At 34.6% G+C, this 15,737-nt stretch overlaps 1 non-coding gene across 1 annotated transcript; it reads left to right on the forward strand.

The window, feature by feature from the left end:
* Positions 1-15,073: 15,073 nt before the first annotated feature.
* On the forward strand, positions 15,074-15,180 carry LOC133780849 (small nucleolar RNA R71). Its single transcript, XR_009869659.1, has one exon. It is a non-coding gene; the product is annotated as a small nucleolar RNA R71 (small nucleolar RNA).
* The last annotated feature ends 557 nt before the right edge of the window (positions 15,181-15,737 follow it).

The following is a 15,737-nucleotide window of genomic DNA, read 5'->3' on the forward strand; positions in this document are numbered from 1 at the left end:
CGGACCTGAATGTGACCCATCTCCAGTGCGTTGACCAATTAGTCGTACGCTACGATTATGGCTACCCCAAATGTACCATAGTAGTAGATAATACCTTTCACTTTAGGTCCACTATTTTTGAAGAATACGGTACTAACCTTTTGTCATGGCCTTCCCTATGTCATGGTGTATTTACCCTGGGTATTAGGCAGACTGAGTACGAGTCTAGTCGAGATGAGAAGCCTGAACCCTATAGGTCTCAAAATGTAATAATACTAGAGTCTCCCCCTCTTCCGATAATCCAAGAGTTAGAGGTTTCACCTAACCCTATTCATAGTCCAGAGTCGATCATAGTAGTTTCCTCCTCTAGCTCGGAGGGTGTAACGCCTTACTAGCCTAGAGTCCTTACCATGTGATTTTAAAATGTGCAATTACCTCGCTAATTGAGGTATTAGACTGAAAAATGTGATTAATTAAAATAAAGACTCACTCAAATAAGAATTAAGTATAAAAGTTTGGACATTCATTTAAATCTTAAAAGTGTTACATTGAGATCCCAAAACATTGTTTAAAACATATTTACAACTCAAAAGTTATTATATAGTCGACCTAGGTGACAAAACCAGATATTTATAACATGTTACTCGAAACTACCCCAGCTGTGGCAGCCAGGTAGGCCAAACATGTACGCGCCGCCCCATGCCCTCCACTCATGCTTGGTCGGCCTTTTCCTTGACCTTACTTGCACCATAGAGCACCTGTGAGCATAACTAAACGCAAACATAACAGACAATTCAAAATAGCAGCCTGAGCCAATCAGGGTGCATTACCAGGCACCGAGTTCACGGTCCTAAATGGCCTTGCCACGGCGGTCTGCATTCAACATGCTTAACGCCGATTCTGGCCCTTGTCGACCCTGACCCTAGCCATTCAGTCTCAACATAATAATTATAGACATTAACATATAACACTAAGTACAGATAATCGGGCCATGCCCTACTCTACAGGCACAAACAGTTTTCTTACCTGAGTCCCGTAAGCCCTGGGTAAGCGACATAGATACAATCCCCGTAAACTGCTCAGATTAGCCCTAAATCACAATAATATGGAAACTCCATCAATCTCAAATAAATAAAGACGCTCGAACCTAGTTTTCGTCCCCGAAGCCTTGAATTCTACTAAACTAGGTAGTAGGATCCTTCCCAAGCCCCCTCAGTTGAGTACCCGAGCCTAAAATCCCTAGTTGGCCTATATTTTCTATTTGAGTTGCGACCCTCCTCAGAGGCGCCACGACCCTCTACAAGTAAGAGAGCTTAAGGCTCTCACCTTGGGGACACGGGCGCAGCGTGTCCCAACCTGCGCCGTGGTGCCTGCACGATTCAGTAACCCATTTAGGCCTTTTCAGATCATGCGGGTTGCGACGCTCAAGAACAGCGCCGTGACACGATCCTGCGAACCCAGTTTTTCCCCGAATTTTCAGATTTCCTATAACGTCCTCCTAATCCAGGATCGTGACACTGTGTATTTTAAATAGTGCTAGACTTGCTAATCAAGTCATTTGGTTATAAATGTGTAACTAAGGCTAATGTCAAGGGTTAGGGTTAAAAATTTTGGTCAAAGGATAAATTGACTTTTCATTTCAAAGTTTCATACACACATGGGATCCCAAAACATTACAAACAAACAGGTATATACAAATCAAAAGTTACAACCAGCCACCCTATGCGGCAAAATAAGGGGTACAATCCTAGTTCCTTTGAGATATCCACAGCCATGGTGGACAAGCAACCACATTGTACACACCGCCACTGAAGCACTCCAACTCATGGCTGGTCTAGCTTTCCTTTTCCCTTACCTGCACCACATAGCATCCGTGAGCCAAGGCTCAACAAGAAAACTTAAACATGTGAATGAACAGTAAATACAGATTCCAAATACATAACTAGCATGCCCAACAGTAATAACCTACTCTTGCATGTATATAACTACAAATAAATGACTGGCATGTCATAACAGGGCCCACTGCCCAAAATAAATAGTTGACAAGTCATACTGGGGCCCTACGCCCTAGGATCTGGGACTAATGAGTCACCTTGGGGGCCCATGCCCTGTCCTCTGGATAACCAACCTTATTGCAGGCCCAGCGTACCTAGCGCTGTAATTTTCCTCGACCATTGGGTCGGTCAAGCGTATAATGCGCTCCTAGTTACCATTAACCATATTGACCAGCACTCAACGTGCTATTGTCGCCCTTGAATTATGAGCCCAATGATCGCTAAAATATGATATGCAAGTATACATAATCGATTCAAGTAATATAGATAGTAAATAAGAATCGTTCCCACAAAGACTGTAACCAATTACTAATAATTGCTCTTTACTTTCTATTTGGAAAGTAAAATTAAGATGAATAAATCTAACTACAAACACAATTTAAATAATTGAAAACAAAACAATTAATTAAAGGATAAAAATCAATAATAAAAAGACCGAGAAAATTTAACTTCATCAACTTTTCATTCTATTAATTTTACTAATCAGTTCTAATTCTCTTTCTTCATATTCTAATTTCGATTCCTATTCTTTTTCAAGATATAAGATCTCAACCTATATGCAGATTTTCTACGTCTCTATGATAAACTCAAACACATAGCAGGCATTAAGCACAGAAACCCAATTCCTACACAAGCCATACAAGTGCTTTCGTCCAATATGTAACCTATGTATATATAATGATAGCATGTTTAATTCGCATGTTTTAAATTTTGAATCAAAATCATAAATCAAGCAAATATTGATCAGGTATTTACTAGCATTAAGCAAACATTATATAGATTAGAATAAAGAAGAAGAATCAATAGAACATCATAATAAAGTTAGATAGAAATCCACGTGACTACATTTACCCCTAGATAGAGGATTTAGTTCATATCAGATATAATAACCATAACATTCAAATATTTGTTCATAGAAAATACCCTAAAGAACTAAGATGAATAAGAAATCTAGAGAACAATAAACAGATAAAACAAGTAGTCTCCTTAGGGTTTTTTTTCTTCAGAAATGGGAATTTACTCATTTAGTACCTTATGTTTTTGCAAAGTATCATTTTGGTACCCTCTGTTTTCAATAATGCTCATATGGTACCCTGTATTTTAAAATTATACATATTTGATACCCTAGACTCAGATTTGATAGATAAAATTTTGTCAATATGATCAAACTGTCATCAGTTATATGTAATTAAGTAATTAAATTTAAATTTGGAACTTACATAATTGACATCAGTTTGATTAAATTGGTAAAATTTTATTAATTAAATTTGAGTTTAGGGTACCAAATATGTACGATTTTAAAATACAGGGTACCATATGAGTATTACTGAAAACAAAGGGTACCAAAATGATACTTTGCAAAAACACAGGGTACCAAATGGTTACCTACCCTTCAGAAATTGTCATAATGATGCTTAAATAGTAATATGTGCTTTTGATGTGAATTCCCACTTTTGCCCCTGCATAAAATGCCATTTAAGCGCTGCGGCCCTAAAATGAGGTGCCGTGGCCTGTGTCCAAAATATAGAATTCTCTCGTCTCTTACTTGCTCTAGTGCTCCAACTCTAATAGACCTGCGCCGCAGCTCTCAGAGGTAGCACTGCGACCCTTTGCTTCTCAATAAATTGACCTTTCTGTCAAATCGCAGCACTGTGGCTATAACTCCAAGCGCCGCAGCTCAAATGTCTTTTTTTTTTTCATCAAATTCCATCTTTTTGACACCAAATGCAGCCATTTATCAATTACGTCCCATAAATCTGAAAATATTATCAAACACAGGCAACATAACGTCATACTGCACAAAAAATTACTAATGAAACCTCAAAAATGAAATAAAATAACCCTTTAATACACTATAAAACTACTCTATCAAACTCCCCAAACTTAGCTTTTACTAGTCCTCGAGTAAAATCTATTGACACTTTCTAAGACAAACTAATCACAACCATGAATCAAGTTTACCTAACAAACCTCCACCTTACGAAAACCATGCCATACAAGCTCATAATTTCCAAACCTATGATTCTAATATTTTAATTAGACCACTTATGTCTATGCTAATTCAATTTCAAAGATTTAATTCAAGCATCAATTCCATAAGACTATGCATGGTAATAATATATGTCTATATCACTACAATATTGAAATTAATGAATTCAAGCATGCACCATTTAAATTGTGTGTCAATTATATCCAAACTTTTCAGTTTTGAATATTAACTCAGCTACTTACTGATGGACCCAAACCGGGTATGTTTTAAAAATTTATACTCGCAAGCGCACGGATCGTATATGAAATATAGTGTTCATGTAAGCATGAGATCGAATCCAAAGGAGTTGTCTAAAATAAAAAAGAAAACTATTTTAAACCAAAATTAATAAATTCTAACTTAGCTCCAAAGATTGATGAGTTTTAATGTTATGAACATAAAATAAAAGATTGAAAATAAAGCTATTTAAGAGAATAAAAATAAACCAATAATGATTTGAAAATAAGTGTTAAAAGAAAAGATTATTATGATACTAGAATCCACAAAATGTAAGTTTAATAATACTTATTAGTATATTGATTTGCAAGTTTTAGTGATAGTTAAAATAAGTTAAACTATCATTTTCCAAATAGATTTGTAATTTTAAGCACAAATTACTTCTAAAAAGATAGGATTTTTCTTCACTTTTCAAAAAGCATAATTTCAAAGTATTTAATTTGAATCAACCTAATGAAACAATGAAAAATCAAATAACATTATTTATAAAGAAAAATATAATATTTTTGTTCTAAGCATTGGATGTGTACAATTTTTTGACACATCTTACACAAAGAATATTATGTTTTGCAAAATGAAGAACAAAGTGCATATTATCTAGCAATCCAAAATATGAGATATTAAAGATGAAGACATATATGAAGAAGAAAAATCCATAAACTTTGTTGCATTACAAGGGAAATCAGGATACAACATAAATATTATCTAGTTACAAGTTGCTTCATCATGATCTTAATAATCTTATGAAAAAGATTAGAAGCACATAACTAGAATAGAAATTACAAAATAAACAAAATATATACTTGAAAATGCTCTTGAAAAACCCCAAAATGGAAGACAGAATGGTAGAGAGAAAATGGTAGAAAAGAAGATGGTAACCAAAAATTAAGCACCCTAAAATGGTCTTGAAATTCCATATTTATAGCCAAAATGAGATTATTAAAATAATCAATTTAAGTTAATTTAATTGATTATATTAATTAAATTAGTAATAATATGGAAAGCAGGGGTAAATTTTAGGGTGGAATGATGATTTTGTGGTGAAAATGTGTAGAAAATTTGGGTAAAAATGTAGCATTTTTAGACAAAAGGAAAAAAGGACAAAGGGACAATTTTTGGGCTCAAGAAAGTGGGAAGGTTGTGGGTTTTGGTGGCTGGCATTGGGCCAGGACGCTGCTGAGGCAACTACAGGCGTGTTGATGGCAGGAGCTTGGGAAGGCAGCTGCATGTGATTGGGCCTGGGCCCATGGCTGGCTGGAGAAGCTGCTGGGAAATGGCTAGGCGGGGCTGGGAGCTTGGCTGGGTGAAGCTGGCGTTGGGCCTCGGTGCAGCTGGGCCCAAAGCTGATGGAGCATGATGAAGGTTGGGGTGGTTCGGTTGGGCAGCTGGAGGGGGGCGGGCCCAGGTGGTTGCTGAAGGAAGATGGCCTTGTGCCAATTTTTGTTATTTCCTCTTCACAAATGCCATTCTCCATTCTTTCTCTTTATTTTTCAAACACAAAAAAAATACAACATATTTTCTACAACATAAAAATAAATTAAATCACAATCAAATATTTTCAATTATAAATAAATTATATTAATTATTTGAAAATACTTAATTAAGACTTAATTTAATTTATCATTAAAGATCAACAAAATTTCACTTTTTTTTACTTCTAACTAAACTATATTAATTACAAATAATTTAAACTACAACATATTATAATAAAATATCTATAAAAACACACAAAAATATATAAAATCATAATAAGACTAATAAATTCAAAATTACTTAAAAACTTAACAAATCAATTATAAACTCAAGAACTAAGCAACAATTAGCATATAAATTATGGTAAAATAGCTCTATTTTGTAGAGTTATCACACCCCCAAACATAAAGTTTTGCTAGTCCTCAAGCAAAAGAAAAATTAAAACACACATGTTTTTTTATTGGTGATATAAAAAGGATTTTCTCAAAAATTGCACAATGAAAATAATTCTAAAAAATTATTATGGATAAAAGTTAAGCTTATGTAATTAATTAAATTATCAATAGGCCTAGCACCCAGAGGGTCAATAGGTCCAACACCCATAAGGTCATAGGTCCAACACCTAAGCTTTAGTCGTCGGGACTAGCACCGAAGTCTCATATACCAACAGAGACTTAACATTTTCCCAGAAGTTTCAATCGTGCATTATCTACTACGATCTAAACAAACAACGAGAAGACCCACGATCTCATGATCATGGGAATGTGGACACATCTCTTCATTACATGATAATCATGTACAAAACCATAATCCCAGTATTACTGGTCATGTAACAGCCCCTGGGAACTATAGATAAAGGACCCAGGGCTTCATTTGAGGACTTTTGGACTCTGGGCTAGATCACTTTTCTGGAATATTGGAGACCTAAAGAATATATGGGGAGAAATTCTATGCAAGTGAGAACGAGTGGATATTTTGGTTCAACAGTGTAATTTTTGAGTGATTCAATACTAAAAGCTAAGTGGATTAGGTTATTACTGTTCATCAGAACAAGACTGAACCACTATAAAATTCCTGTGTGTTTATTTAAGATATCGTACTCTGCCATTTATTTTATTTATTTCGTTCAAAAGGTGTCGTATACTGCACATACGACCGTTGGCCAATTTCACAAGTCAACACAGCCATTTTTCCCTTTATATAAACTCTTGCCTTGAATATTGTTGATAGAGCCGCTGTGGGGACTTATGGACCTATAATTCCAAACTCGAGTAAATTTGAGATTATTAATAAAACTCTTTAATTAAATAATCTTAATTCATTAATCTCATGATTACTCCACTATAAATATGAGATTGCACTCTTGTTATTATAGACATTTCATTTATTGAGTACTTTATAAAATAAAGCCTCCATTGATATCATTACATACAAATTAACCCTCTAATAATGGTTCATAATTAATCAAGAATAAAATTACCATTTACCCTTTTAATTATATCTTGTTTCCTTAAGTACCATTGACTTTACTAGTGAAGGTTAGTTCATAACTAAATTATGAATGTGAGCTTAATAACCTTCCAGTCCCAAAAGTCAACCCTTAAGAGAACCATTATTCAATCTCTTATGAGAAGGTATAGATTCCATATCTGTATACTATGCCCCAACCATTTACATTGATGAGTTCCCAAAACAAAAGTTTCTAACCTAATCATTCTTACAGACCCTAACGAGTGAATCAAAGAACTCATATAACATAAACAAGAGTTCACAGTAACTTCAGGATTAATATCTATTTGTATATGATCATCAGTTGATATATTTAATTAATACTTCGAAACGGTATTTAACTAAGTATTAATAAACATATCTGGTCCAGTTCTATATATTATCTAATATATAAAGCACCTCCACTAAAGTGTCCTACCACACTAGTGATCCGGATCTAGATCACATGTATTCATAATACTAGTGGACCGTACTTGCAGTAATTAATCTAAAGATTCCATAACTTTATTTTACTGCGAACTATTCAAGTTCATTTATCTCAAACACAATCCTCCCGTACTAATACGTGTTTGAGATCACATTAGTAGTCAAAGGTGGTTCTGTTGGAGGTTTGTTATAGACAGTTGACATCAATTTCTTATAAGAAAAAATAGTTAAAATGCCTCGAAACCAGTGTCGCATGTTTTCAGGTTCAAAAACTAAAGATTTAAGAAAGACATCGGTGTGTAATTCACCAATAGAAATTTTTGATAGGAATAAATAAACAAACAAAAATGAATTTATGCATATAATAAATATCAGTAATTTTCGGAATAGTAAACGTGATGCATGAATGCAATAATTAAAGAAAAAATAAAAAAATTACTATTTCCACGATTAATTAATTTGAAAATTAATGGACCAACCTTAGGGTATGTCAGACTAATTCCAAATTAATTTTGAGACAAGTTCTCAAATTTATAAGTGAAAACTTAAATCAACATTTCTCTTTTGACTTATAAACAACCGCTTTTTTGGTCAAGAATACACTAGTCTGCTCGGAAGCCCAATGTACCTTGTGAGTGTAACCCATTATTTTAGATCAATGACTTAACTCAAGAGTGTGCCTTAGGGTCAGTCAAACATGAAATATATCATTAAATCCTATTCTTGAAAAAGAAGTTTGCCTTGAGAATAACACAGTCGGAAGCCTTCCTTAGGGGGAGACAAGCAATGGTGTCGCGAGACCCTCTCAATGTTATATCGATGCTAACTAATAATGGACACGATGAGACTTATTGTCATAATTCCCTCTCCCACTCACTATTTTAAAATATGTGTTTTCTCAAAACATCCTATGCTTTTTAATGGGTTTGTAAGAATAAAGTGATCTATTTTCACCAAATGATATTCTAATAATTACTAATCCAATTAAGCAAAATTAAATTTATAGAACTATGCCTTAATTAATTCAATTTTAATTTGCTATAATTACTAGGAATATCATTTATTATTTAATAAAATAATTTTATTAAATACTAGAAATTAAACTACTTTAAAATCAATTTCCGCTCTTGAACTAGTTAAAACTAGATTTATTATTATATGGTCCATCACATAAAGCATGTAATCACAAAGGACAATCCTAAGGCATGTTTCTAATCATATGAGATGCATGCATAATTTTAAATACTGTATGGGTAATATATATGGCATGTAAAAAATGCATGATAAAGTATTAAAAAATTTAATAACATTGAAACATTTAAATAAATATATACTAAATAAATAAATACGGGCCAGGTGTCTTGGGTATTTCTAGAAAAATTACAACACTTGCAAAATATACACAAAAAAATATTTCAGACTAAATAAAACCTAAAGAGATCTCTATCTTCAACTTTGGGCCTTCACAAGTATTCTTGATCCATTAAGTCATTTATCAATTTAATTTTGAATTAAAATAACTTTTAATTATCTTAAACAAATTTTAAGAATAATTAACATGGGCTTTAATGCCCAATAAGTTATTAGGCCCAATTTTGAATTTGGGCTCAAACAATTAATTCAAAATGAAACAATTTTTAATTATGGGCTAAAATTAATTAGGCACATAATTTAAATGGATAAATTAGACGCAAGCCCTAGGGTTTAGAAACCCAGGGGCGGCTGCATGAGGCTTGGCATGGGGCAGGAGGCAAGTGGCTGCAGCTGGTGACTCGGCATGGGCGCGCGGGGCTAGCAGGTGCAAGGGCTCAAGTGTGCGCGGGGCTGGCAGCGTAGGGGCGCGGGTGCGCACAGGGCTGTAAATGCAGGGGCACTGGTGCGCGCATGACTAAGTGCGCAGGGGCTCGCGGCTGGGCTTAGGCATGGGCTTCTGGGCACAGAACACGGGGCTCAGGCCTTACATAATATTTTCAATAATTTAATGCACAAAATTAAATTACAAAATATTCCTATGCCCCAAAATGGCTTACATTTTTCATCTATAAATTTAAGAACAATTTCTAAACCCAAAACACCAAATAATTAGCAACCCTTAAGAATAAACTTTAATCATACATACATCCATCCATTCACACATATTACAATAACATAAGAATGCATATTATGCCCACACAATAATTAATGTATGCAGAGATTAGTGACCGCTCTAGTACCAATTGTTAGGAACGAGTTTCCTAATACGCAGCAAAATGGTGGTGGGTTGGCCCAGTGTACAGCATAATTTTTGTAACATATTTAAACTACCTTTAAATATGCGGATCCATTAATATACATACATTAATCATAAGCAAGAAAATAATAGAAAACATACGTCTTGATGCCTATCAAATGTCCTTGCTATCTTTTCATAATTTGAACGAACTTCCTATCCAAGCTGCTCCCAGGTACTCACACCAAGATCTTTCACAACGTTCTCTACACCTCAAGAAGTGTGTGGGAACTTAGAGAATAAAGGATAGTTAATTTCTGATTCTACTTGATGTACTCAACACATGAGATCAAGAGAATAGTCCTAAGATTGGTTCTTAATCTTTTTCAGGGAGAGATAGAAAAATATCGTTCTTTTCTTTTAGAGTGAATAACAAAGTGTCTTATTATGTCTTGATAAGTCAAACTTAAATAGAAAATATTTAAATTTAAAAAATAAATCTGTAACCAATTTACAATTTATCTTTTAATTAATTAATTATCTCATTAATGAAAACATCCAAAAACTAACTTTTAAAATTTCCATTAATTAATTAATTAAATAAATAAAATTGAAAAATCTATCACTAAAAAATGTGTAGTACACACGTGTACCACCCTATATTTTAGAGATATTTGATTTTTCCATAATTATTTAATTATTTATTCAAACCACCTTATTAGATAAAAATCCAACAACCTGATAATTAATTCAAATTTGAATTAATTATCTTTTTAACTAATTATCAAATATAATTAATTATTTGAATAAATATCAATCTTTTAAATTCAAATCTAATTTGAACTTATGAGATTATTATCTCCCACTCAAATAAAGACATTTAATTAAATCTACCAATTAATTAAAACCAATTTAAATTAAATAATAATTTCAAAATGAAATATTTAATTTATTATAATTTCAAAAATTATAATTAATTAATTATTTAATATAATTTTGAAAATAAATTTAATTATTTAATATAATTTCAAAAATTACATAATAATTAAATATTAATTAATTTTGTTAATTACAACTAATTGGTAATTAATCAATTAATCACTATTTTCATATAATTACATATTTGACCCGAAGAAAAAAATTCTTCTTAAATATGTCTTTCAACCATTTTTCCCTTTATATCAACTCTTGCCTTGAATAGTGTTATAGAGCCGTTGTGGGGACCTATGGACCTATTATTCCAAACTCCAATAAATTTGAGATTATTAATAAACTGTTTAATTAAATAATCTTAATTTATTAATCTCATGATTACTCCACTATAAATATGAGATTGCACTCTTGTAATTATATACATTTAACTTATTGAGTACTTTATAAAATAAAGCGTCCATTGATATAATCATTACATATAAATTAACCCTCTAATAATGGTTCATAATTAATCGGGAATAAAATTACCGTTTTACCCTTATAATTATATCTTGTTTCCTTAAGTACCATTGAAGTGAATGTTAATTCATAACTAAATTATGAATTTGAGCTCAATAACCTTCCAGTCCCAAAAGTCAACCCTTAAGAGAACCATTATTCAATCTCTTATGGGAAGGTATAGATTCCATATCTGTATACTATGTCCTCGGCCATTTACATTAATGAGTTCCCAAAACAAAAGTTTCTAGCTTGATCATTCTGACATACCCTAACGAGTGAATCAAAGAACTCATATAACATAAACATGAGTTCACAGTAACTTTAGGATTAAGATCTATTTGTATATGATCATTAGTTGATATATTTAATTAATACTTCAAAATGATATTTAACTAATTATTAATAAACATATCTAGTCTAGTTCTATATATTCTCTAATATATAAAGTACCTCCACTAAAGTGTCCTACTACACTAGTGATCCAGATCTAGATCACATGCATTCATAATACTAGTGGACCGTACTTTCAGTAATTAGTCTAAAGATTCCATTACCTTTTTTTTTACTCCGAACTATTCAAGTTCATTTATCTCAAACACAATCCTCCCGTACCAATACGTGGTTGAGATCACATATATGAACTTAGGATTTTTTCTGATATTTACTTAATATTATCCCAGAATAATATAGTCCATAAAATATATGCATAACAAATTCAATTTATTTATTTCTCAAAAAAATTTCTACTACATATGCTTTTAGGGCACAATTCGCAACATGGTGATGTTTGGGCGACTGGTTGCATGGGTGCGAGATAGTGGAGCTCGGGTCTCGGTGCCTTCGTATCGTAGGTTGGTGGTTGGAGATGGGGCTTTGGGGATCTGTTCGAGTGGTTGGGTTCTCACGAAGGGGTGGCAAAGCAATCGGCGATGGTGGCTGAAGGAGGCGGAGCAAGGCGGGAAAGCTGGGTTGGGCTCTCGGGCTCGATTGCTGAGTGGCTTTGGGTAGTGGGGATCGAGGTCGGGTTCAAGTGGGTCTTAAGCTTCGGCTTTGGGGGTTGCGGTGGGTTCGTGGGTTTGTGGGTTTGGGTAGGCGGCTGGGTGGTGTCACAGGTTTGGTTTTCATTGAGGTGGTAGGTGGGTTCGGGCTAGGCGGCTAGGTGGCTATGGAGGTGAGATATCGGGGTGGAGAAGATGAAATTAGGGATTGGTAAAAAATTATTATGATTATTTTTTTATTTAATTTTTTATAAATAAGTGGCGATCTCACGCCCTTGCCCTGCAATGTATCGTGGGGCTATCTATATTTCGCCCAAAAATTTGTCTCATATTTACTCACTTCATGCCCAGTTTTTGCTTGACCCCAATGCTGCAGCATTACAAAAGAACTTGACAGCATGGATGCAAGATCAATCTTGAAATTTCAAGAATTCCACTCAGCAGAAAACAACCATAAATACACCCAACGCTTGACTTGAAACCTGGCCAAATTTGCTTCAATTGACCCATAAAAATACGGGAATCCTCACAGCCACCCCATAACATGAACTCGTTCAATTCCACAACATAGAAAATGAAGGAGGAAGGTGAAAAACACAAACAAAAACAGAATACTATATATATAAAATTAATTTGCTGCTCTCCAAGTATATCTTTAACTTTAAGCACAGCAGCTCAACACATGACCTTTTCAAAGATTAAGAGGTGGCTGAGGTCTTGTGTTGCTTAACCTCATTACTCCCAAACTTATATTCCTCCCATTCACCTTAAACTTTCTTCCTGAATTCTCATCACGCAAATCCAATGCACCACAAGGATAGACTTTGATTACATACAATGAACCAGAGAAGCTTGAGTTTATATGTTTGGAGTTGGCTTTCATCTGAGGATTCAAGAAAAACACCCACTGCAAAACATTTGGGAATGAGCTTTCCTACCATGCTTCTTTTTCTTCTTTCTATGTGGCTCTTGCATGTGAGACGATGCCTACACTTCTCCATGGCTCATTGTCTTTCTTAATTTTTTAGAAGGTAGCTTCATCTTCAAACTCTTGTTATACTTTGTGGGTATCTCTTCCTCCATATTAGAGTCAATGTCATGAATGACCAAACACTCCCCCAACTCATCTGGAGAACGTATAGGATTGAATACCTTGAAAGTTACTTGCTCATCTTGAGATCGCATTGTGAGCTCCCTTTTTCCACATCGATCAAAGTTCTACTTGTAGCAAGAAATGGCCTCCCCAAAATAATAAGCACCTCTATATCTAACTAAGAGTCTAGAATAATAAAGTCAGCGAAGAAAATGAATTTGTCAACTCTTACAAACACATCTTCATTTTTTCATTAAGGTGAGCGAGGGATCAGCTAGTTGAAGAGTAATTGTTGTAGGTCTAACCTCTCCAATCCCTAACCTCTTGAAAACAAATATTGACATCAAGTTTATGCTACCACCCAAATCACACAAAGCCATTCTGCAATAAGAGTCTCCAATAGTACACGGAATGGTGAAACTTCCTGGATCTTTCATTTCAGGAGGCAACTTATTTTGCAAGAATGAGATACACTCCTTGGTTAGAGCTACAGTTTCAAACTCCCCCAACCTTCTCTTCTTTGTAAGAATATCTTTCAAAAATTTCACATAGTTGGGCATTTCTTCAAGGGCTTCCACAAGTGGGATGTTAATATGAAGTTGCTTCAAAACATCTAGAAATTTCTTGAATTGAGTATCTTGCTTTTGCTTCTCAAACTACTGGGGAAATGGAGGTGGCTGCTTTGAAATTGAGCTGTTTGGGCGACTATGCTGCGACATTCCTACAACATTCTTGGCAGAGGCAGATTTTTTACACTAGGAATTTCAGTATCTTTTTGAATTTCATCATTTATTTTGATTGAAGAGGGCTCACTCTCGTGCCCAAAATCTTTCTTGGATACTTGTAACTCCTTACCACTTCTCAAATTGATTGCCTTGCACTCCTCTTTACCTTCTCGTCATGGATTTATAATGTCACTTGGCAATGAACCTTGGGTTCGACTTCGCATATCATTAGCAAGTTGTCCAAGTTGAATCTCCAAGTTTCTCATAGATGATGTTTGACTTTGGATCATTGCATCCGTTTTTTCCATATAATCCCTTAACATATTCTCCAATGGACTAGGTGGGGATGCTTGTGGCATAAGGATTTGTTGTTGAGAAAAACAAGGTGGATAATTAGGCTTAGGAGGCATAGATGAAGTGTTAGGACTAGCCCCTTGATTGCTCCATGATAAATTAGGGTGTTGCTGCCATGTTTGATTGTAAGAATTCGAAATAAGGCCATTTCTATTATGATTTCTCATATAACACACAGATGCAAGATTAGAGGGACAATTGTCAAAGGTGTGACCTTAACCACAATGCACACAAGAAACTTATACAAGTTTCCCCCTTTGTTGACCCATTTGTGGACTCATACCCACACTCATATTCTTAAGAATATTCGACATAGAAGAAACTTGGGCCGCCAATGAAGTAAGTGCATCAACCTCATGAACCAGCTACTTTCCTCCTTGTAGGTGCTCTAGTAGTTGGCCATTGATAGTTATTGTTGGAGATCTTCTCTAAAATTTCACGAGCTTCATTGTATGACTTGGCCAAAAGTGCTCTATTTGCCGAAGCGTCAACCACCATTATTGTATGAGCATTTAGACCATTATATAAGGTCTCCATTTGGATGGAATGAGGGATGCCATGATGAGGGAATTTTCTTAGTAACTCTTTGAACCGCTCCCATGCTTCATATAAAGTCTCTTCATATAGTTGTTGGAAAGAAGTGATCTCATTTCGCAGCTTGGCATTCTTGGTGGGTGGGAAGTATTTCATCAAGAATCGCTCGACTAATTCTTGCCAAGTAGTCACTAAATCTGATAGGAGGGAGTTCAACTAAGCCCTTGCTCTATCTCTCAAAGAGTATGGAAACAACTTCATTCTCAAGGAATTTTCTGTAGCCCTGGTCAGATTGAAAGAATCACTCACTTCAATGAATAGACGAAGATGAAGGTCAGGATCTTCGGTAGGCATCCCACTGAACTGTCCCACAGTTTGAAGCATTTGGAACATGACTGGCTTTAATTCAAACTGTGTTGCTTGTATTTCTGGTCTCATAATGCCCATATTGATCTCAATGAAGAAGGGGAGAGCGTATTGTCTAATAGAACGATCTTTGTCATCAGCCATAATAACTGCATTTTGCCCATTATTGATCGCTACTCCCCCTTGAACTACTCTTTCTTGAGCGACTCCCTGTTGAGATCCTTGCCCAGCATCCATCACTACTACTTCCCTATTGGATTTTGGTACTTTTCTCCTTATTCTAAATGTACGTTTAATTTCTGGATCAATGGGAAGTA

This window comes from Humulus lupulus, chromosome 5 (genome assembly GCF_963169125.1).
Source record: "Humulus lupulus chromosome 5, drHumLupu1.1, whole genome shotgun sequence".
Lineage (NCBI taxonomy): Eukaryota > Viridiplantae > Streptophyta > Magnoliopsida > Rosales > Cannabaceae > Humulus > Humulus lupulus.